Consider the following 24,449-nt stretch of genomic DNA (forward strand, 5'->3'; position numbering starts at 1 on the left):
GTGAACAGTTCTTATATCATGCGAGCAAGGGTTAATATAGGATGTAGAAAGTGGCTTGGCGAGTAGTGGAGGACTTCCAGGCGAGAGTATATCTACTGCGGACACGCCGTGCTTCCCCTTGGGCTTATGGGACGTGCACTGTTGCTGGGCAGATTTGCTGGGAGTGGGCCTGTTGCAGGGGAGGTTCCTGAGTGTGGCACTGGGCTCTGAGGGAACCTGTAGCCGGGCATTGGACATTCAGAAGGATATTGACTGGGGTATAAGGCTTTAAGGCAGTTTTTGACTGTTCTGTCCCCACATGAAGGCGAATGAAGGTGTAACTGATAATGGCTTTGTGACTGGCCTACCTTCGTATCCAAGCAGTGGAGCAGACCGGACCGGCAGATGCTCAGGTTAGATGGATCCAGACGTAGACATGAGGATGCAATCAAACGTGGGTTTATTTGATCCAGAGCAGTGACATACAGTGATGCAATACAGTAGATGCTGTCATGTGGATGTCTTTTCTGAGGCTAACTGCAGAGGCAACTGCTGGTCAAAAACTGATGCCTTCACAAGCCAAGGTGTGTGTCTCCAGTCACAAAGGAATGCAGCACTGAAAAAGGCTACAGGAAGTGACCAGGCCCAAGGCTGCTAAAACCACGCCCAGAGATAAAACTTTATAGACAACGAACGAGGCGTGCAGCATACAAATTCCGGCCAGCAGATGGCAGCAGAGAACAATAGACTTAAACAACATAGGTAAAACAAGAAATAATACAGTGCAGAAATTCAATATGAAAGGAACAGCACAGTACCTCAGTAGGTTGAAAAGCCTGGAAGCTCCGAGATAATGCGTCCGCCTTCACATTTTTACTTCCCGGCCTGAACGTGATGGAAAAATCAAAACGAGTAAAAAAACAGAGCCCATCTGGCTTGACGGGGATTCAACCTCTTAGCAGACTCGAGAAACATAAGGTTTTTATGGTCAGTGACAACAGTTACACAATGCCTTGCCCCCTCCAGAAAATGCCTCCACTCTTCAAATGCCCATTTAATGGCCAGCAGCTCCCTATTCCCTATGTCGTAGTTTCTCTCCGTGGGAGAGAATTTCCTGGAGAAGAAGGCACATGGTTTCAGATTAGTGAGGCTAGCAGGACCTTGTGAAAGGACTGCTCCTGCGCCGTCCTCGGACGCATCCACCTCCACAATAAAAGGTTTCTCCTGATCAGGCTGGATCAGAATGGGAGCGCTACTGAATGCCTTTTTTAATTTTTCAAATGAAGAAATGGCCTCAGTAGACCAATTCTCCAAATCCGCCCCTTTCTTAGTAAGGTCGGTCAACGGTTTAGCAATTACGGAAAAGTTCATAATAAATTTACGATAGTAATTGGTGAAACCTAAGAACCGTTGTAAGGCCTTTAACCTCCTCAGGACCGCCGTACGCAGGATTGCGTCCTGGCGGCAACCCTGCTCTTCTGGGTGGAGGATTGCGTCCTCTCGCGATGGCCGAGATTTCCTGTGAACGCGCGCACACTGGCGCGCGCGTTCACAGGAACGGAAGGTAAGCGAGTGGATCTCCAGCCTGCCAGCGGCGATCGTTCGCTGGCAGGCTGGAGATGCGATTTTTTTAACCCCTAACAGGTATATTAGACGCTGTTTTGATAACAGCGTCTAATATACCTGCTACCTGGTCCTCTGGTGGTCCCCTTTGTTTGGATCGACCACCAGAGGACACAGGTAGCTCAGTAATATGTTGCACCAAGCACCACTACACTACACCCCCCTTCCCTGTCACTTATTAACCCCTTGATCACCCTTGATCACCCCTGATCACCCTATATAGACTCCCTGATCACCCCCCTGTCATTGATCACCCCCCTATCATTGATCACCCCCCTGTAATGCTCCATTCAGAGGTCCGTATGAATTTTACGGATCCACTAATAGATGGATCGGATCCGTAAAAATCATACAGACGTCTGAATGGAGCCTTACAGGGGAGTGATCAATGACGGAGGTGATCACCCCATATAGACTCCCTGATCACCCCCCTGTCATTGATCACCCCCCTGTCATTGATCACCCCCCTGTAAGACTGCATTCAGATGTCCGTATGATTTTTACAGATCCACTGATACATGGATCGGATCCGCAAAACACATACGGACATCTGAATGGAGCCTTATAGGGGGGTGATCAATGACAGGGGGGTGATAACCCCATATAGACTCCCTGATCACCCCCCTGTCATTGATCACCCCCCTGTAAGGCTGCATTCAGATGTCCGTATGATTTTTACGGATCCACTGATACATGGATCGGATCCGCAAAACACATACGGACATCTGAATGAAGCCTTATAGGGGGGTGATCAATGACCGGGGGGTGATCACCCCATATAGACTCCCTGATCACCCCCCTGTCATTGATCACCCCCCTGTCATTGATCATCCCCCTGTAAGGCTCCATTCAGATATTTTTTTGGCCCAAGTTAGCGGAAATTGTTATTTTTTTCTTACAAAGTCTCATATTCCACTAACTTGTGTCAGAAAATAAAATCTCACATGAACTCACCATACCCCTCACGGAATCCAAATGCGTAAAATTTTTTAGACATTTATATTCCAGACTTCTTCTGACGCTTTAGGGCCCCTAGAATGCCAGGGCAGAATAAATACCCCACATGTGACCCCATTTCGGAAAGTAGACAACCCAAGGTATTCCGTGAGGGGCATATTGAGTCCATGAAAGATTGAAATTTTTGTCCCAAGTTAGCGGAAAGGGAGACTTTGTGAGAAAAAAAAATATCAAATTCCGCTAACTTGTGCCAAAAAAAAAAAAATTCTATGAACTCGCCATGCCCCTCATTGAATACCTTGGGGTGTTTTCTTTCCAAAATGGGGTCACATGTGGGGTATTTATACTGCCCTGGCATTCTAGGGGCCCTAAAGCGTGAGAAGAAGTCTGGGATCCAAATGTCTAAAAATGCCCTCATAAAAGGAATGTGGGCCCCTTTGCGCATCTAGGCTGCAAAAAAGTGTCACACAAGTGGTATCGCCGTACTCAGGAGAAGTTGGGCAATGTGTTTTGGGGTGTCATTTTACATATACCCATGCTGGGTGAGATAAATATCTTGGTCAAATGCCAACTTTGTATAAAAAATGGGAAAAGTTGTCTTTTGCCGAGATATTTATGTCACCCAGCATGAGTATATGTAAAAAGACACCCCAAAACACATTGCCCAACTTCTCCTGAATACGGAGATACCACATGTGTGACACTTTTTTGCAGCCTAGGTGGGCAAAGGGGCCCACATTCCAAAGAGCACCTTTAGGATTTCACAGGTCATTTACCTACTTACCACACATTAGGGCCCCTGGAAAATGCCAGGGCAGTATAACTACCCCACAAGTGACCCCATTTTGGAAAGAAGACACCCCAAGGTATTCCGTGAGGGGCATGGCGAGTTCCTAGAATTTGATATTTTTTGTCACAAGTTAGCGGAAAATTATGTTTTTTTTTTGTTTTTTTTTTCCTTACAAAGTCTCATATTCCACTAACTTGTGACAAAAAAAATAAAAACTTCCATGAACTCACTATGCCCATCACAAAATACCTTGGGGTGTTTTCTTTCCAAAATGAGTCACTTGTGGAATAGTTATACTGCCCTGGCATACTAGGGGCCCAAATGTCTGGTAAGTTGTTTGAAATCAAAATCTTTAAAAATTGGCCAGTGAAATCCGAAAGGTGCTCTTTGGAATATGGGCCCCTTTGAGTAGTAAGAGGGTATATGTTTCGTCAAAGTGACAGGTACCACACCCCTTTTACACGCCCCTTTTTATATCGCTTGATATTAAGTTTATATCGCATGATATTAATTTTATATCGCATGATTTTAAGTTTATATCGCAGGCTATTAAGATTTATATCGTTTGCTATTAAAATTTATATTGTTTGCTATTAAAATTTAGCCCACTTTTTATATCGCTTGATATTAATTTTATATCGCATGATATTAATTTTATATCGCATGATATTAAGTTTATATCGCAGCTATTAAGATTTATATTGTTTGCTATTAAAATTTATAGTGTTTGATATTAAAATGTATAGTGCCTGATATTAATTTAATATAATAGTATTAAAATCAAAACGATGACAAATATAATTCGGTTAAAAATCTTTATTCATTTCGTTATTTGCAACATTCCCGTAGGGACAGACACGTTTGCTTGTAATTACAGCTTCGTATACACAAGCGTTTCATGCGTTTTGTTACAAATGATCGCACAATACGGTCATTTTTTCTAAAATCGTTAGTGAACATTTTTAAAACATTTTCAAAAGATATTCCTTTAGCGAGACATTGTAAGATATAGATACAGTAATGGCCGCAGACGGAACTAACGGCGTCTTGTATTTGTCTGTTTTGATATCTTATAGACTTAGAATTTTTATATAAAAACTGCATAAAGTCGCCAGGAAATATTTCATTTGCGGGGGATAAACCATATCTATCAAAAAAAATAGATATATCATTCGGGTATAATATAATTAAAATCCAATGCTTCCCCCGCTGATACGATTTATCCGTATTTACAATGTAGGCCGCGGGCCTGTCGATGATTTTACCCCCCGGTAATAAATCACACGGGAATACACCTTTAAATATGCGCCTGGCGTTAATATCAGCTTTAATAACACAGGCAATTTCATAATTATTCATGTCTATTGAAAATCATATAATACCTCCCGACGATTATTTCAATAATATTTTCATGAACTGAATATACAATCATATTAATTGTGTTCGCAATCGGTTCGGCAAATCTAATTTCAGCTCGCAGATTGCCAGTTTTTACTAGAGAGAAATGACCGCCGGGCTCTTGATCTGGCGATAAATCAAAAGCGAACAAAGTGTAACCGTTCAAAAACTCGTGTCGATCGACGGATAAAGCGTTGTCGGCCTTGTGTTTCCCCGAAATATGTACTAGGGACATATATTCACGAACAGCTGATTCGTCTTGGAAGTTAGGTTGAAAAGGTTTTGCCGTTATCTGTTGACCATCCAAATATAAGGCTGCATAATTCACATTACAGTGGTTGAAGCACTAAGGATTTCTTTGGTAACTCCCGGAAAATGATTCGTTATCCACAAACGCTAGTATTACTGTTTTTGGTAGGTTTCCGAGGAAAAGATTCTCGTGGTTACATATGCGAGTACTGGCGGGCACGCTATACACTTTAAGCGACGCCCGATCGATCGAGTACTTTGCGTTAGCTGTTAACAGAGCGCGACTGTGACCGATTCTTACAGCGGGCGATACTTGTACTCTTTTGACAAACAGGGAAGCGTGCTGTATTTGTACTTTAAAATGGGCCGCCTCGGCCGACATAAGGCAGAAAGTGTCTTTGTTTCTTGTCAATTTTATCTTTAGATCTAAACCGTTCAGTATTAACTTCGGTTGATTAAATATATCGGCGTAAATGGGGCCCATTAATTCAACACTCCTAGATTGGGCTGAATACTTTGCTCTCTTGCTGAAGCCTTCATTACGCCCGTCGAGAACCCGGTCATCATGATGTCCCGCTGTGTCTTTATAGAATAAACCGGCTGTAAATTGGGACGCTAAAGTTTGTGAATTATAATTTATTAGGGACTCTATATACGCTCTATACGTATAAAGGTTGTCGCTTCTTGAAATCAACGTGTCGCCGAGCGTTATATCCAGTTGATTAAAAAGACTCGCTATAGGGTAGTTAATAAGTGCAACGCGGGATCCTTCTGGTATGGGTGTGTTATCAGGACTAACGATTTTGCAAACGACGTGTAACAATGTGTTATTAAGGTCGTAATAATATTCACCGCTGCCCGTGATGTAGAATTCCAAAGGGGCATTGTCAGTGATTGCTGCGATTAGCTGCACCTCTACATAAAGCGATTTTTCAATGCTTGTTTGGGTAGGCGGTATTTGAAAGATATCCAACTCTGATTTGGCGTACTCGGTGGATGCGTCATGCACGAAAGCCATAGCGTCTGTCTAGAAGATGTCACTCGGTGAGCGACTTCTTGTTTTCTGGCGGCGACGTCTCTTAGGTTGTGATACTTTATTCATAAAAGTTGGTAAGACAATGGCAGCGCGTTCACGTTTCCTTTTACGTGTTTTTTTACGTATTTGTATGACACCGGAGCCATCCTGGCTCTGCGCCGACCTATTTATACTAACCATAAAGGCGGTCGAAGCCGTAGTGACAACGTCTTTAGCGATGTTACGGGCGGCTGTTTTCACGTGCGGTTTTGCAAGCTCCACACCTTTCTTAAAAAGGGGAACGACACGGCGGAACAGACCCCGAAATAACCCGGCGAGTCCAGAACCATGCATGAATTCAGTACCGTGAAAACCGTCCAAGCCATGACCGGCTTGCGTTATGTAATAATGCGTATATGCGTCAGGGTCACCGTACACTCTCTGGGACAACATTTTAGTGCGTCGTCACTGCGCGCGGTCTAAAGTGTAATCGCACAATAGACTTACCGTATTTGAATTTAACAGGTTTAGCCTGATCCGTCAGTATCGATATTGTAACCATGGCGGCGTGCACCTGCGCACTGGGAGGTGCTGACTAACCCTCTTTTTTTTGCAGATTTACAATGCTGGAGATGTGGCACTCCAGCGAGTCGTGCACTCCTGATTAGCCTGTCTGCCCCATAGGTTGATTTTAATTATTTTCAGTATAAAGCTGTGGCCTGCTCTCACTACATTCATTGGAAGCTGTCTAGCACCAGGAAGGGTATATAGTGGGCTCAGCATGCATGTTGGTACCTGCATCCCTTGTAATGGAGGCCATTTTGGCACAAAAAATGGAAAAAGGCAGAGTGGATCCAACATGCATATGGGTCCAACACTCCCTGAATTTTATGGCGGTCATTATGGCGCATAACAGGTAGTATTTAGTGTTAGGACTCGTGTAACAGAGATCGCCTTGACGTTTGGCATACGGGCTTAGATGGTTTTGTACAAAATGCATTGACCAAGCATCTCGCTTTTATAAATAAGCGTAGTATTAGCACCATAATTTTTGTAAGCATTGTTGTACTTTGTCTGATTTGCAGAGTGCTGCTGCATTGTCTCCTTTTTTTCCTCTAGGTCTTTGCCATGGAGGCGTGCACCTGCGCACTGGGAGGTGCTGACTAACCCTCTTTTTTTTGCAGATATTGTAACCATGTCAAAATGATGCTTACAAACAGGTATATAGTCCGGACGGTGATACTTTTGCGTGACTACATCACCATTTTTACTGCCTAGCTCGACAGTTCTTAAAAGTTGTACGTAACTATCGCCAACAAGTTGATGTTGGACGATATCGGTACATACAAACAATGTATAAAAACCGGCTTTAATATCGGCATTAATTTTTTTCTCTTTTGATGAAACTAGAGCAAGCCCCTTTATACCGCCAACATGATGTTCTAAAACAGGTACGCCTGGGCCTTTGTAGCGGATAGTGATGTGCTCGGTGTCGACATTCTTGAGCGACGGCGCTTTCGAATACCCCGTCAGCCCCAAAATATTCCCCAACTTCACACAAGGCATGAACTTGTATGCTGGTGAATTCAGTACATAAACGGTTCTGTCAATATCGTCGTATCTTAGATGCAATTGATCGGGAGGTATTTTTATAGATTCAAGTTTGCTATTAATGGCTTTGATGAGATCTTGCATATTGGAGTAATAACCCGATTTAACAAAAAGCTCGCTGAACGGCTCGTCGCGCTGTGCTACGTAGAATACACCATCTCCGGGGCCAAAGGTTTCCCACGTATGTGGATACTGAATCTCCACTAAAGCCACTTCATAAGGGCCGCGAAGATGCACCGCTTTTGCTAACTTAGTGGTGTAATCGGCGATGCTGTTTTCGGGATAAAGTTTGGCGGAGGCGTTGCAGGGCAACATGATAAAAAACGAACCGTCCTCCATAGTTTACAGACGCATCAACTGTTTTTCAGGCACCCAAGAGTTAAACTTGTCAGGGTAACCTATCCACTTTACAAAACACAACGTTTTACCCCGAACTTTCTTCTTTTTCAGTATTTCTTCGATCCTGTAAACTCGTAGCTTGTCGAGAGTTACTTTTTGGACTTCTTCCGGGTAGAACGAGCCTTCAATGAACTCATCGGACAGGTCTTTCAGCTTATAAAGGGGTCTGAGGCCCCTAGTGCTTACAGCGTGAATTTTAAATATCTCGTCCGTATAGGTTTGTTCATACCCCTTTGTAAAAACACCCTTATAACAAACAATTCTGACGTGATCACCTATTTTTAATAACGGTTTAACTTTTTTAATAGTCTCGTAACACCCGTAGATATTTTTCCAAATGGTTAAAGAGTTCTCTTTTGTCACATCGACGGGGCGCCGCCTTATAGTTCTGTGGTATGTGTGGTTATAACTATACACCAAGTCTTGTAACTTGTCGATGTACCTGTACGTGTTTTGTTCTCTAAGATAGCGCCACATTTTAGTTTTCAGCGTTCTATTAAAACGCTCGACCAACGCTGCCTTAACAGCGTTTGTAGTTAAAAAATGATGTATTTTATAGGTTTCACAAAGACGCCTCATAGGTTTGTTTATAAACTCATGGCCCCGATCAGTCTGGAGCTTTCGGGGGGTTCGGCCGCTTAACTTAAATATCTGCTCAAAAGCGGTAGCCACGGTAGCGCCGGACTTATTTGAAAGGCACGACACCCAGGCATATTTAGATAGAATATCAACGACCGTCAGCACGTATTTTACACCATTATTTTCTTTAGAAAAATCCATCATCGACACAAGATCTGCCTGCCATTGAGCATCGATATCAGACACCATAACCTTGTTTCTTGTAAAAGATTTTTTAACAGGTTTGTACAATGTGTAAGTATCCTCGTTGCTCAACCAGTTTTTTACAGTCTTTTCTTATTCCAAATTTACGTACTTCTCTGAATAAGGATTCAACGCCCCCATAAGAGCCGACGGCTTTTGGCGTGTAGTACTGTTTTCGCAATATTTTGCTTTTTGCAGTCATTTTAGCTGTGTTTTCAACAGCGTCTACTCAACAACACGTCCTAACTGTTTATACAATTTTAAATAATCAAGCTATTATATTTATTGTAAAAAGAAAAAACAGAATACATTTTTATTTAAAACAGTTTATGTATAGTAAATAAAACATTATAAGACATTATACACAAAGCAATTTTATATACATGCAAAGTAAAAATGTATGTAAAACAAATAAAAACATTATAAGATGTTTAATACAAACAAAGTTTATATACAATCGCCAAAGTAAGAAAATTTACAACGTTAACCAAGCAGCTTGCAACAAGGGCGGGAGCCTCTTTTTAGGTAATAATGAGCCACGCGGCGACACAGTAGGCGATCTTAATAACACCGGGGTTGTAAAAGGGCTTCGAGCCTCGTCATAGGGCTCACTCAGCGATCGGTATAATGTCTTATAATGTTTTATTTACTATACATAAACTGTTTTAAATAAAAATGTATTCTGTTTTTTCTTTTTACAATAAATATAATAGCTTGATTATTTAAAATTGTATAAACAGTTAGGACGTGTTGTTGAGTAGACGCTGTTTAAAACACAGCTAAAATGACTGCAAAAAGCAAAATATTGCGAAAACAGTACTACACGCCAAAAGCCGTCGGCTCTTATGGGGGGTTGAATCCTTATTCAGAGAAGTACGTAAATTTGGAATAAGAAAAGACTCTGTAAAAAACTGGTTGAGCAACGAGGATACTTACACATTGTACAAACCTGTTATAATATCCTTTACAAGAAACAAGGTTATGGTGTCTGATATCGATGCTCAATGGCAGGCAGATCTTGTGTCGATGATGGATTTTTCTAAAGAAAATAATGGTGTAAAATACGTGCTGACGGTCGTTGATATTCTATCTACATATGCCTGGGTGTCGTGCCTTTCAAATAAGTCCGGCGCTACCGTGGCTACCGCTTTTGAGCAGAAATTTAAGTTAAGCGGCCGAACCCCCCGAAAGCTCCAGACTGATCGGGCCGTGAGTTTATAAACAAACCTATGAGGCGTCTTTGTGAAACCTATAAAATACATCATTTTTTAACTACAAACGCTGTTAAGGCAGCGTTGGTCGAGCGTTTTAATAGAACGCTGAAAACTAAAATGTGGCGCTATCTTAGAGAACAAAACACGTACAGGTACATCGACAAGTTACAAGACTTGGTGTATAGTTATAACTAGGGATGAGCGAACCCGAACTGTATAGTTCGGGTTCGTACCGAATTTTGGGGTGTCCGTGACACGGACCCGAACCCGAACATTTTCGTAAAAGTACGGGTTCGGTGTTCGGCGCTTTCTTGGCGCTTTTTGAAAGGCTGCAAAGCAGACAATCAACAATCGTCATACCACTTGGCCCAAGAGGCCATCACAGCCATGCCTACTATTGACATGGCTGTGATTGGCCAGTGCACCATGTGACCCAGCCTCTATTTAAGCTGGAGTCACGTAGCGCCGCACGTCACTCTGCTATAATCAGTATAGGGAGAGGTTGCAGCTGCGACGTTAGGGCGAGATTAGGCAGATTAACTCCTCCAAAAGACTTCATTCTGTGATCGATCTGCAGCTGTGGATCATTGAAGTGCTATTATTGACTTGCTCACTTTTTTGAGGCTGCCCAGAGCGTTTTTAGATCACTTTTTTTCTGGGGTGATCGGCGGCCATTTTGTGACTTGTGGTGCGCCAGCACGAGCTATCACCAAGTGTATTTAACCATCGATAGTGTGGTTATTTTGTGCTATATCCTACATCAGCTGCAGGCTGAGCCTGTGTCACCGAAGTGCATTTAACCATCAACAGTCTGGTTATTTTTTGGCCATATACTACATCAGCTGCAGGCTGAGCCTGTTTCACCCAAGTGCATTTAACCATCAACAGTTTGATTATTTTTTGGCCATATACTACATCAGCTGCAGGCTGAGCCTGTGTCACCCAAGTGCATTTAACCATCAACAGTGTGGTTATTTTTTGGCCATATATTACATCAAGGGCAAGTTGAGCCTGTCACCCAGCGCCTAAAAAATAGACCTGACATTTCTATTCAACCAAATCTGCACAGTTTTAGCTGGTCAAGTTATTTGTAGTGAACGTCAATGCAGACTTTTTGTTCTGGGTTGAAAAAGCATTCCCAAATTCGCCATTCTGAAAATAACTAGTTTGTGGTATTTCAGGCCTACTTGAAATCTATCCCAAAAAGAAAATCTTACATTGAAGTTATTGATAGTGTCATTCAGAAAAACCTAAGACACACGCTAGCGTGCTGATAGAAGTGTCATTCTGTGATTAAACCTATAACTGTCACACAGCGCAAAAAAAAACAGGTCTCACATCTCTATTCAACCAAATCTGCACAGTTTTAGCTGGTCAAGTTATTTGTAGTGACCGTCAAAGCAGACTTTTTGTTCTGGGTTGAAAAAGCATTCCCAAATTTGGCATTCTGAAAATAACTAGTTTGTGGTATTTCAGGCCTACTTGAAATCTATCCCAAAAAGAAAATCTTACATTGAAGTTATTGATAGTGTCATTCAGAAAAACCTAAGACACACGCTAGCGTGCTGATAGAACTGTCATTCTGTGATTAAACCTATAACTGTCACACAGCGCAAAAAAAAACAGGTCTCACATCTCTATTCAACCATATCTGCACAGTTTTAGCTGGTCAAGTTATTTGTAGTGACCGTCAAAGCAGACTTTTTGTTCTGGGTTGAAAAAGCATTCCCAAATTTGCCATTTTCAAAATTGTGGTGAACGGGAACAATGAGGAAAACATCTAATAAGGGACGCGGACGTGGACATGGTCGTGGTGGTGTTAGTGGACCCTCTGGTGCTGGTAGAGGACGTGGCCGTTCTGCCACAGCCACACGTCCTAGTGAACCAACTACCTCAGGTCCCAGTAGCCAGCAGAATTAACAGCGATATTTGGTGGGGCCCAATGCCGTTCTAAGGATGGTAAGGCCTGAGCAGGTACAGGCATTAGTCAATTGGGTGGCCGACAGTGGATCCAGCACGTTCACATTATCTCCCACCCAGTCTTCTGCAGAAAGCGCACAGATGGCGCATGAAAATCAAGCCCATCGGTCTGTCACATCACCCCCATGCATATCAGGGAAACTGTCTGAGCCTCAAGTTATGCAGCAGTCTCTTATGCTGTTTGAAGACTCTGCTGCCAGGGTTTCCCAAGGGCATCCACCTAGCCCTTCCCCAGGGGTGGGCACTAACGCACAACCACTTATTTTTCCTGATGATGAGGACATGGGAATACCACCTCAGCACGTCTCTGATGATGACGAAACACAGGTGCCAACTGCTGCGTCTTTCTGCAGTGTGCAGACTGAACAGGAGGTCAGGGATCACGACTGGGTGGAAGACGATGCAGGGGACGATGAGGTCCTAGACCCCACATGGAATGAAGGTCGTGCCACTGACTTTCACAGTTCGGAGGAAGAGGCAGTGGTGAGACCGAGCCAACACCGTAGCAAAAGAGGGAGCAGTGGGCAAAATCAGAACACCCGCCGCAAAGAGACTCCGCCTGCTACTGACCGCCGCCATCTGGGACCGAGCACCCCAAAGGCAGCTTCAAGGAGTTCCCTGGCATGGCACTTCTTCAAACAATGTGCTGACGACAAGACCCGAGTGGTTTGCACGCTGTGCCATCAGAGCCTGAAGCGAGGCATTAAAGTTCTGAACCTTAGCACAACCTGCATGACCAGGCACCTGCATGCAAAGCATGAACTGCAGTGGAGTAAACACCTTAAAAACAAGGAAGTCACTCAGGCTCCCCCTGCTACCTCTTCTGCTGCTGCCGCCTCGGCCTCATCTGCTGCTGCTGCTGCCGCCTCGGCCTCTTCCTCTGCCTCTGGAGGAACGTTGCCACCTGCCGCCCAGCAAACATGGGATGTACCACCAACACCACCACCTGCGTCACCAAGCATCTCAACCATGTCACACGGCAGCGTTCAGCTCTCCATCTCACAAACATTTGAGAGAAAGCGTAAATTCCCACCTAGCCACCCTCGATCCCTGGCCCTGAATGCCAGCATTTCTAAACTACTGGCCTATGAAATGCTGTCATTTAGGCTGGTGGACACACACAGCTTCAAACAGCTCATGTCACTTGCTGTCCCACAGTATGTTGTTCCCAGCCGCCACTACTTCTCCAAGAGAGCCGTGCCTTCCCTGCACAAACAAGTGTCCGATGAAATCAAGTGTGCACTGCGCAACGCCATCTGTGGCAAGGTCCACCTAACCACAGATACGTGGACCAGTAAGCACGGCCAGGGACGCTATATCTCCCTAACTGCACACTGGGTAAATGTAGTGGCGGCTGGGCCCCAGGCGGAGAGCTGTTTGGCGCACGTCCTTCCGCCGCCAAGGATCGCAGGGCAACATTCTTTGCCTCCTGTCTCCTCCTCCTCCTACTCAGCTTCCTCCTCCTCTTCTTCCACCTGCTCATCCAGTCAGCCACACACCTTCACCACCAACTTCAGCACAGCACGGGGTAAACGTCAGCAGGCCATTCTGAAACTCATATGTTTGGGGGACAGGCCCCACACCGCACAGGAGTTGTGGCAGGGTATAGAACAACAGACCGACGAGTGGTTGCTGCCGGTGAGCCTCAAGCCCGGCCTGGTGGTGTGCGATAATGGGCGAAATCTCGTTGCAGCTCTGGGACTAGCCGGTTTGACGCACATCCCTTGCCTGGCGCATGTGCTGAATTTGGTGGTGCAGAAGTTCATTCGCAACTACCCCGACATGTCAGAGCTGCTGCATAAAGTGCGGGCCGTCTGTTCGCGCTTCCGGCGTTCACACCCTGCCGCTGCTCGCCTGTCTGCGCTACAGCGTAACTTCGGCCTTCCCGCTCACCGCCTCATATGCGACGTGCCCACCAGGTGGAACTCCACCTTGCATATGCTGGACAGACTGTGCGAGCAGCAGCAGGCCATAGTGGAGTTTCAGCTGCAGCACGCACGGGTCAGTCGCACTGCGGATCAGACACAATTCACCACCAATGACTGGGCCTCCATACGAGACCTGTGTGCCCTGTTGCGCTGTTTTGAGTACTCCACCAACATGGCCAGTGGCGATGACGCCGTTATCAGCGTTACAATACCACTTCTATGTCTCCTTGAGAAAACACTTAGGGCGATGATGGAAGAGGAGGTGGCCCAGGAGGAAGAGGAGGAAGGGGGTCATTTTTAGCACTTTCAGGCCAGTCTCTTCAAAGTGACTCAGAGGGAGGTTTTTTGCAACACCAGAGGCCAGGTAAAAATGTGGCCAGACAGGGCCCACTACTGGAGGACGAGGAGGACGAGGATGAGGAGGAGGTGGAGGAGGATGAGGATGAAGCATGTTCACAGCGGGGTGGCACCCAAAGCAGCTCGGGCCCATCACTGGTGCGTGGCTGGGGGGAAACACAGGACGATGACGATACGCCTCCCACAGAGGACAGCTTGTTCTTACCTCTGGGCAGCCTGGCACACATGAGCGACTACATGCTGCAGTGCCTGCGCAATGACAGCAGAGTTGCCTACATTTTAACGTGTGCGGAATACTGGGTTGCCACCCTGCTGGATCCCCGGTACAAAGACAATGTGCCCACCTTACTTCCTACACTGGAGCGTGATAGGAAGATGCGCGAGTACAAGCGCACGTTGGTAGACGCGCTACTGAGAGCATTCCCAAATGTCACAGGGGAACCAGTGGAAGCCCAAGGCGAAGGGAGAGGAGGAGCAAGAGGTCGCCAACGCAGCTGTGTCACGGCCAGCTCCTCTGAGGGCAGGGTTAGCATGGCAGAGATGTGGAAAAGTTTTGTTACCACGCCACAGCTAACTGCACCACCACCTGATACGGAACGTGTTAGCAGGAGGCAACATTTCACTAACATGGTGGAACAGTACCTGTGCACACCCCTCCACGTACTGACTGATGGTTCGGCCCCATTCAACTTCTGGGTCTCCAAATTGTCCCACAGTATGTTGTTCCGAGCCGCCACTACTTCTCCAAGAGAGCCGTGCCTTCCCTGCACAAACAAGTGTCCGATAAAATCAAGTGTGCACTGCGCAACGCCATCTGTGGCAAGGTCCACCTAACCACAGATACGTGGACCAGTAAGCACGGCCAGGGACGCTATATCTCCCTAACTGCACACTGGGTAAATGTAGTGGCGGCTGGGCCCCAGGCGGAGAGCTGTTTGGCGCACGTCCTTCCGCCGCCAAGGATCGCAGGGCAACATTCTTTGCCTCCTGTCTCCTCCTCCTCCTACTCAGCTTCCTCCTCCTCTTCTTCCACCTGCTCATCCAGTCAGCCGCACACCTTCACCACCAACTTCAGCACAGCACGGGGTAAACGTCAGCAGGCCATTCTGAAACTCATATGTTTGGGGGACAGGCCCCACACCGCACAGGAGTTGTGGCAGGGTATAGAACAACAGACCGACGAGTGGTTGCTGCCGGTGAGCCTCAAGCCCGGCCTGGTGGTGTGCGATAATGGGCGAAATCTCGTTGCAGCTCTGGGACTAGCCGGTTTGACGCACATCCCTTGCCTGGCGCATGTGCTGAATTTGGTGGTGCAGAAGTTCATTCGCAACTACCCCGACATGTCAGAGCTGCTGCATAAAGTGCGGGCCGTCTGTTCGCGCTTCCGGCGTTCACACCCTGCCGCTGCTCGCCTGTCTGCGCTACAGCGTAACTTCGGCCTTCCCGCTCACCGCCTCATATGCGACGTGCCCACCAGGTGGAACTCCACCTTGCATATGCTGGACAGACTGTGCGAGCAGCAGCAGGCCATAGTGGAGTTTCAGCTGCAGCACGCACGGGTCAGTCGCACTGCGGATCAGACACAATTCACCACCAATGACTGGGCCTCCATACGAGACCTGTGTGCCCTGTTGCGCTGTTTTGAGTACTCCACCAACATGGCCAGTGGCGATGACGCCGTTATCAGCGTTACAATACCACTTCTATGTCTCCTTGAGAAAACACTTAGGGCGATGATGGAAGAGGAGGTGGCCCAGGAGGAAGAGGAGGAAGGGGGTCATTTTTAGCACTTTCAGGCCAGTCTCTTCAAAGTGACTCAGAGGGAGGTTTTTTGCAACACCAGAGGCCAGGTAAAAATGTGGCCAGACAGGGCCCACTACTGGAGGACGAGGAGGACGAGGATGAGGAGGAGGTGGAGGAGGATGAGGATGAAGCATGTTCACAGCGGGGTGGCACCCAAAGCAGCTCGGGCCCATCACTGGTGCGTGGCTGGGGGGAAACACAGGACGATGACGATACGCCTCCCACAGAGGACAGCTTGTTCTTACCTCTGGGCAGCCTGGCACACATGAGCGACTACATGCTGCAGTGCCTGCGCAATGACAGCAGAGTTGCCTACATTTTAACGTGTGCGGAATACTGGGTTGCCACCCTGCTGGATCCCCGGTACAAAGACAATGTGCCCACCTTACTTCCTACACTGGAGCGTGATAGGAAGATGCACGAGTACAAGCGCACGTTGGTAGACGCGCTACTGAGAGCATTCCCAAATGTCACAGGGGAACCAGTGGAAGCCCAAGGCGAAGGGAGAGGAGGAGCAAGAGGTCGCCAACGCAGCTGTGTCACGGCCAGCTCCTCTGAGGGCAGGGTTAGCATGGCAGAGATGTGGAAAAGTTTTGTTACCACGCCACAGCTAACTGCACCACCACCTGATACGGAACGTGTTAGCAGGAGGCAACATTTCACTAACATGGTGGAACAGTACCTGTGCACACCCCTCCACGTACTGACTGATGGTTCGGCCCCATTCAACTTCTGGGTCTCCAAATTGTCCCACAGTATGTTGTTCCGAGCCGCCACTACTTCTCCAAGAGAGCCGTGCCTTCCCTGCACAAACAAGTGTCCGATAAAATCAAGTGTGCACTGCGCAACGCCATCTGTGGCAAGGTCCACCTAACCACAGATACGTGGACCAGTAAGCACGGCCAGGGACGCTATATCTCCCTAACTGCACACTGGGTAAATGTAGTGGCGGCTGGGCCCCAGGCGGAGAGCTGTTTGGCGCACGTCCTTCCGCCGCCAAGGATCGCAGGGCAACATTCTTTGCCTCCTGTCTCCTCCTCCTCCTACTCAGCTTCCTCCTCCTCTTCTTCCACCTGCTCATCCAGTCAGCCACACACCTTCACCACCAACTTCAGCACAGCACGGGGTAAACGTCAGCAGGCCATTCTGAAACTCATATGTTTGGGGGACAGGCCCCACACCGCACAGGAGTTGTGGCAGGGTATAGAACAACAGACCGACGAGTGGTTGCTGCCGGTGAGCCTCAAGCCCGGCCTGGTGGTGTGCGATAATGGGCGAAATCTCGTTGCAGCTCTGGGACTAGCCGGTTTGACGCACATCCCTTGCCTGGCGCATGTGCTGAATTTGGTGGTGCAGAAGTTCATTCGCAACTACCCCGACATGTCAGAGCTGCTGCATAAAGTGCGGGCCGTCTGTTCGCGCTTCCGGCGTTCACACCCTGCCGCTGCTCGCCTGTCTGCGCTACAGCGTAACTTCGGCCTTCCCGCTCACCGCCTCATATGCGACGTGCCCACCAGGTGGAACTCCACCTTGCATATGCTGGACAGACTGTGCGAGCAGCAGCAGGCCATAGTGGAGTTTCAGCTGCAGCACGCACAGGTCAGTCGCACTGCGGATCAGACACAATTCACCACCAATGACTGGGCCTCCATACGAGACCTGTGTGCCCTGTTGCGCTGTTTTGAGTACTCCACCAACATGGCCAGTGGCGATGACGCCGTTATCAGCGTTACAATACCACTTCTATGTCTCCTTGAGAAAACACTTAGGGCGATGATGGAAGAGGAGGTGGCCCAGGAGGAAGAGGAGGAAGGGGGTCATTTTTAGCACTTTCAGGCCAGTCTCTTCAAAGTGACTCAGAGGGAGGTTTTTTGCAACACCAGAGGCCAGGTAAAAATGTGGCCAGACAGGGCCCACTACTGGAGGACGAGGAGGACGAGGATGAGGAGGAGGTGGAGGAGGATGAGGATGAAGCATGTTCACAGCGGGGTGGCACCCAAAGCAGCTCGGGCCCATCACTGGTGCGTGGCTGGGGGGAAACACAGGACGATGACGATACGCCTCCCACAGAGGACAGCTTGTCCTTACCTCTGGGCAGCCTGGCACACATGAGCGACTACATGCTGCAGTGCCTGCGCAATGACAGCAGAGTTGCCTACATTTTAACGTGTGCGGAATACTGGGTTGCCACCCTGCTGGATCCCCGGTACAAAGACAATGTGCCCACCTTACTTCCTACACTGGAGCGTGATAGGAAGATGCGCGAGTACAAGCGCACGTTGGTAGACGCGCTACTGAGAGCATTCCCAAATGTCACAGGGGAACCAGTGGAAGCCCAAGGCGAAGGGAGAGGAGGAGCAAGAGGTCGCCAACGCAGCTGTGTCACGGCCAGCTCCTCTGAGGGCAGGGTTAGCATGGCAGAGATGTGGAAAAGTTTTGTTACCACGCCACAGCTAACTGCACCACCACCTGATACGGAACGTGTTAGCAGGAGGCAACATTTCACTAACATGGTGGAACAGTACCTGTGCACACCCCTCCACGTACTGACTGATGGTTCGGCCCCATTCAACTTCTGGGTCTCCAAATTGTCCACGTGGCCAGAGCTAGCCTTTTATGCCTTGGAGGTGCTGGCCTGCCCGGCGGCCAGCGTTTTGTCTGAACGTGTATTCAGCACGGCAGGGGGCGTCATTACAGACAAACGTAGCCGCCTGTCTACAGCCAATGTGGACAAGCTGACGTTCATAAAAATGAACCAGGCATGGATCCCACAGGACCTGTCCATCCCTTGTGCAGATTAGATATTAACTACCTCCCTTAACAATATATTATTCTACTCCAGGGCACTTCCTCATTCAATACTATTTTTAATTTCATTTTACCATTATATTGCGGGGAAACCCAAAGTTGAATGAACCTCTCCTCTGTCTGGGTGCCGGGGCCTAAATTTTTGACAGTGGCCTGTTCCAGTGGTGGGTGACGTGAAGCCTGATTCTCTGCTATGAAATGAATACAGATTCAGCGCTGACATAAGGCCAGATTCTCTGTTACGGGACCTCTCTTCTCTGCCTGGGTGCCTGGACCTAAATGTGTGACAGTGACCTGTTCCAGTGGTGGGTGACGTGAAGCCTGATTCTCTGCTATGACATGAATACAGATTCTGCGCTGACATAAGGCCAGATTCTCTGTTACGGGACCTCTCTCCTCTGCCTGGGTGCCTGGGCCTAAATGTGTGACAGTGGCCTGTTCCAGTGGTGGGTGACGTGAAGCCTGATTCTCTGCTATGACATGAATACAGATTCTGCGCTGACATAAGGCCAGATTCTCTGTTACGGGACCTCTCTCCTCTGCCTGGGTGCCTGGGCCTAAATGTGTGACAGTGACCTGTTCCAGTGGTGGGTGACGTGAAGCCTGATTCTCTGCTATGACATGAATACAGATTCTGCGCTGACATAAGGCCAGATTCTCTGTTACGGGACCTCTCTCCTCTGCCTGGGTGCCTGGGCCTAAATGTGTGACAGTGGCCTGTTCCAGTGGTGGGTGACGTGAAGCCTGATTCTCTGCTATGACATGAATACAGATTCTGCGCTGACATAAGGCCAGATTCTCTGTTACGGGACCTCTCTCCTCTGCCTGGGTGCCTGGGCCTAAATGTGTGACAGTGGCCTGTTCCAGTGGTGGGTGACGTGAAGCCTGATTCTCTGCTATGACATGAATACAGATTCTGCGCTGACATAAGGCCAGATTCTCTGTTACGGGACCTCTCTCCTCTGCCTGGGTGCCTGGGCCTAAATGTGTGACAGTGGCCTGTTCCAGTGGTGGGTGACGTGAAGCCTGATTCTCTGCTATGACATGAAGACAGATTCTGCGCTGACATAAGGCCAGATTCTCTGTTACGGGACCGCTCTCCTCTGCCTGGGTGCCTGGGCCTAAATGTGTGACAGTGGCCTGTTCCAGTGGTGGGTGACGTGATGCCTGATTCTCTGCTATGACTTGAAGACAGATTCTGCGCTGACATAAGGCCAGATTCTCTGTTACGGGACCGCTCTCCTCTGTCTGGGTGCCGGGGCCTAAATGTGTGACAGTGGCCTGTTCCAGTGGTGGGTGACGTGATGCCTGATTCTCTGCTATGACATGAATACAGATTCTGCGCTGACATAAGGCCAGATTCTCTGTTACGGGACCTCTCTCCACTGCCTGGGTGCCGGGGCCTAAATGTGTGACAGTGGCCTGTTCCATTGGTGTGTGACGTGAAGCCTGATTCTCTGCTATGACATGAAGACAGATTCTGCGCTGACATAAGGCCAGATTCTCTGTTCTGGGACCTCTCTCCTCAGCCTGGGTGCCTGGGCCTAAATGTGTGACAGTGGCCTGTTCCAGTGGTGGGTGACGTGATGCCTGATTCTCTGCTATGACTTGAAGACAGATTCTGCGCTGACATAAGGCCAGATTCTCTGTTACGGGACCGCTCTCCTCTGTCTGGGTGCCGGGGCCTAAATGTGTGACAGTGGCCTGTTCCAGTGGTGGGTGACGTGAAGCCTGATTCTCTGCTATGACATGAAGACAGATTCTGCACTGACATAAGGCCAGATTCTCTGTTACGGGACCGCTCTCCTCTGTCTGGGTGCCGGGGCCTAAATGTGTGACAGTGGCCTGTTCCAGTAGTGGGTGACGTGATGCCTGATTCTCTGCTATGACATGAAGACAGATTCTGTGCTGACATAAGGCCAGATTCTCTGTTACGGGACCGCTCTCCTCTGTCTGGGTGCCGGGGCCTAAATGTGTGACAGTGGCCTGTTCCAGTGGTGGGTGACGTGATGCCTGATTCTCTGCTATGACATGAATACAGATTCTGCGCTGACATAAGGCCAGATTCTCTGTTACGGGACCTCTCTCCACTGCCTGGGTGCCGGGGCCTAAATGTGTGACAGTGGCCTGTTCCATTGATGTGTGACGTGAAGCCTGATTCTCTGCTATGACATGAAGACAGATTCTGCGCTGACATAAGGCCAGATTCTCTGTTCTGGGACCTCTCTCCTCAGCCTGGGTGCCTGGGCCTAAATGTGTGACAGTGGCCTGTTCCAGTGGTGGGTGACGTGATGCCTGATTCTCTGCTATGACATGAAGACAGATTCTGCGCTGACATAAGGCCAGATTCTCTGTTACGGGACCGCTCTCCTCTGTCTGGGTGCCGGGGCCTAAATGTGTGACAGTGGCCTGTTCCAGTGGTGGGTGACGTGAAGCCTGATTCTCTGCTATGACATGAAGACAGATTCTGCACTGACATAAGGCCAGATTCTCTGTTACGGGACCGCTCTCCTCTGTCTGGGTGCCGGGGCCTAAATGTGTGACAGTGGCCTGTTCCAGTAGTGGGTGACGTGATGCCTGATTCTCTGCTATGACAAGAAGACAGATTCTGTGCTGACATAAGGCCAGATTCTCTGTTACGGGACCGCTCTCCTCTGTCTGGGTGCCGGGGCCTAAATGTGTGACAGTGGCCTGTTCCAGTGGTGGGTGACGTGAAGCCTGATTCTCTGCTATGACATGAAGACAGATTTTGCGCTGACATAAGGCCAGATTCTCTGTTACGGGACCGCTTTCCTCTGTCTGGGTGTCGGGGCCTAAATGTGTGATAGTGGCCTGTTCCAGTGGTGGGTGACGTGAAGCCTGATTCTCTGCTATGACATGAAGACTGATTCTGCGCTGACATGAAGCCAGATTCTCTGCTATGGCATGAAGAGACTGATTCTCTGCTGACATGAAGCCAGATTCTTTGCTATGGCATGAAGAGACTGATTCTCTGCTGACGTGAAGCCAGATTCTCTGCTATGGGACCTCTGTCCAATTGATATTGGTTCATTTTTATTTTTTTAATTTTAATTTTAATTCATTTCCCTATCCACATTTGTTTGCAGGGGATTTACCTACATGTTGCTGCCTTTTGCAGCCCTCTAGCTCTTTCCTGGGCTGTTTTACAGCCTTTTTAGTGCCCAAAAGTTCGGGTCCCCATTGACTTCAATGGGGTTCGGGTTCGGGACGAAGTTCGGATCGGGTTCGGATCCTGAACCCGAACATTTCCGGGAAGTTCGGCCGAACTTCTCGAACCCGAACATCCAGGTGTTCGCTCAACTCTAGTTATAACCACACATACCACAGAACTATAAAGCGGCGCCCCGTCGATGTGACAAAAGAGAACTCTTTAACCGTTTGGAAAAATATCTACGGGTGTTACGAGACTATTAAAAAAGTTAAACCGTTATTAAAAATAGGTGATCACGTCAGAATTGTTTGTTATAAGGGTGTTTTTACAAAAGGGTATGAACAAACCTATACGGACGAGATATTTAAAATTCACGCTGTAAACACTAGGGGCCTCAGACCCCTTTATAAGCTGAAAGACCTGTCCGATGAGTTCATTGAAGGCTCGTTCTACCCGGAAGAAGTCCAAAAAGTAACTCTCGACAAGCTACGAGTTTACAGGATCGAAAAAATACTGAAAAAGAAGAAAGTTCGGGGTAAAACTTTTGTAAAGTGGATAGGTTACCCTGACAAGTTTAACTCTTGGGTGCCTGAAAAACAGTTGATGCGTCTGTAAACTATGGAGGACTGATCGTTTTTTATCACGTTGCCCTGCAACGCCTCCGCCAAACTTTATCCCGAAAACAGCATCGCCGATTACACCACTAAGTTAGCAAAAGCGGTGCATCTTCGCAGCCCTTACGAAGTGGCTTTAGTGGAGATTCAGTATCCACATACGTTGGAAACCTTTGGCCCCGGAGATGGTGTATTCTACGTAGCACAGCGCGACGAGCCGTTCAGCGAGCTTTTTGTTAAATCGGGTTATTACTCCAATATGCAAGATCTCATCAAAGCCATTAATAGCAAACTTGAATCTATAAAAATACCTCCCGATCAATTGTGTCTAAGATACGACGATATTGACAGAACCATTTATGTACTGAATTCACCAGCATACAAGTTCATGCCTTGTGTGAAGTTGGGGAATATTTTGGGGCTGACGGGGTATTCGAAAGCGCCGTCGCTCAAGAATGTCGACACCGAGCACATCACTATCCGCTACAAAGGCCCCGGCTTACCTGTTTTAGAACATCATGTTGGCGGTATAAAGGGGCTTGCTCTAGTTTCATCAAAAGAGAAAAAAATTAATGCCGATATAAAAGCCGGTTTTTATACATTGTTTGTATGTACCGATATCGTCCAACATCAACTTGTTGGCGATAGTTACGTACAACTTTTAAGAACTGTCGAGCTAGGCGGTAAAAATGGTGATATAGTCACGCAAAAGTTAACCGTCCGGACAATATACCTGTTTGTAAGCATCATTTTGACATGGTTACAATATCGATACTGACGGATCAGGCTAAACCTGTTAAATTCAAATACGGTAAGACTATTGTGCGATTACACTTTAGACCGCGCGGTGACGACGCACTAAAATGTTGTCCCAGAGAGTGTACGGTGACCCTGACGCATATAAGCATTATTACATAACGCAAGCCGGTCATGGCTTGGACGGCTTTCACGATACTGAATTCATGCATGGTTCTGGACTCGCCGGGTTATTTCGGGGTCTGTTCCGCCGTGTCGTTCCCCTATTTAAGAAAGGTGTGGAGCTTGCAAAACCGCACGTGAAAACAGCCGCCCGTAACATCACTAAAGACGTTGTCACTACGGCTTCGACCGCCTTTATGGATCATATAAATAGGTCGGCGCGTGTCATACAAATACGTAAAAAAACGCATAAAAGGAAACGTGAACGCGCTGCCATTGTCTCTCCAACTTTTATGAATAAAGTATCACAACCTAAGAGACGTCGCCGCCAGAAAACAAGAAGTCGCTCACCGAGTGACATCTTCTAGACAGACGCTATGGCTTTCGTGCATGACGCATCCGCCGAGTACGCCAAATCAGAGTTGGATATCTTTCAAATACCGCCTACCCAAACAAGCATTGAAAAATCGCTTTATGTAGAGGTGCAGCTAATCGCAGCAATCACTGACAATGCCCCTTTGGAATTCTACATCACGGGCAGCGGTGAATATTATTACGACCTTAATAACACATTGTTACACGTCGTTTGCAAAATCGTTAGTCCTGATAACACACCCATACCAGAAGGATCCCGCGTTGCACTTATTAACTACCCTATAGCGAGTCTTTTTAATCAACTGGATATAACGCTCGGCGACACGTTGATTTCAAGAAGCGACAACCTTTATACGTATAGAGCGTATATAGAGTCCCTAATAAATTATAATTCACAAACTTTAGCGTCCCAATTTACAGCCGGTTTATTCTATAAA

The 24,449-nt window shown here is 47.5% G+C and overlaps 1 protein-coding gene across 2 annotated transcripts in view; it reads left to right on the forward strand.

The window, feature by feature from the left end:
* Positions 1 to 24,449, forward strand: part of LOC120996194 (keratin, type II cytoskeletal 6A-like) — a 326,905-nt gene that overhangs the window by 177,497 nt on the left and 124,959 nt on the right. The gene's annotated exons all lie outside the window — the stretch shown is intronic.

The sequence above is a fragment of the Bufo bufo genome, chromosome 3, assembly GCF_905171765.1.
Source record: "Bufo bufo chromosome 3, aBufBuf1.1, whole genome shotgun sequence".
NCBI lineage: Eukaryota > Metazoa > Chordata > Amphibia > Anura > Bufonidae > Bufo > Bufo bufo.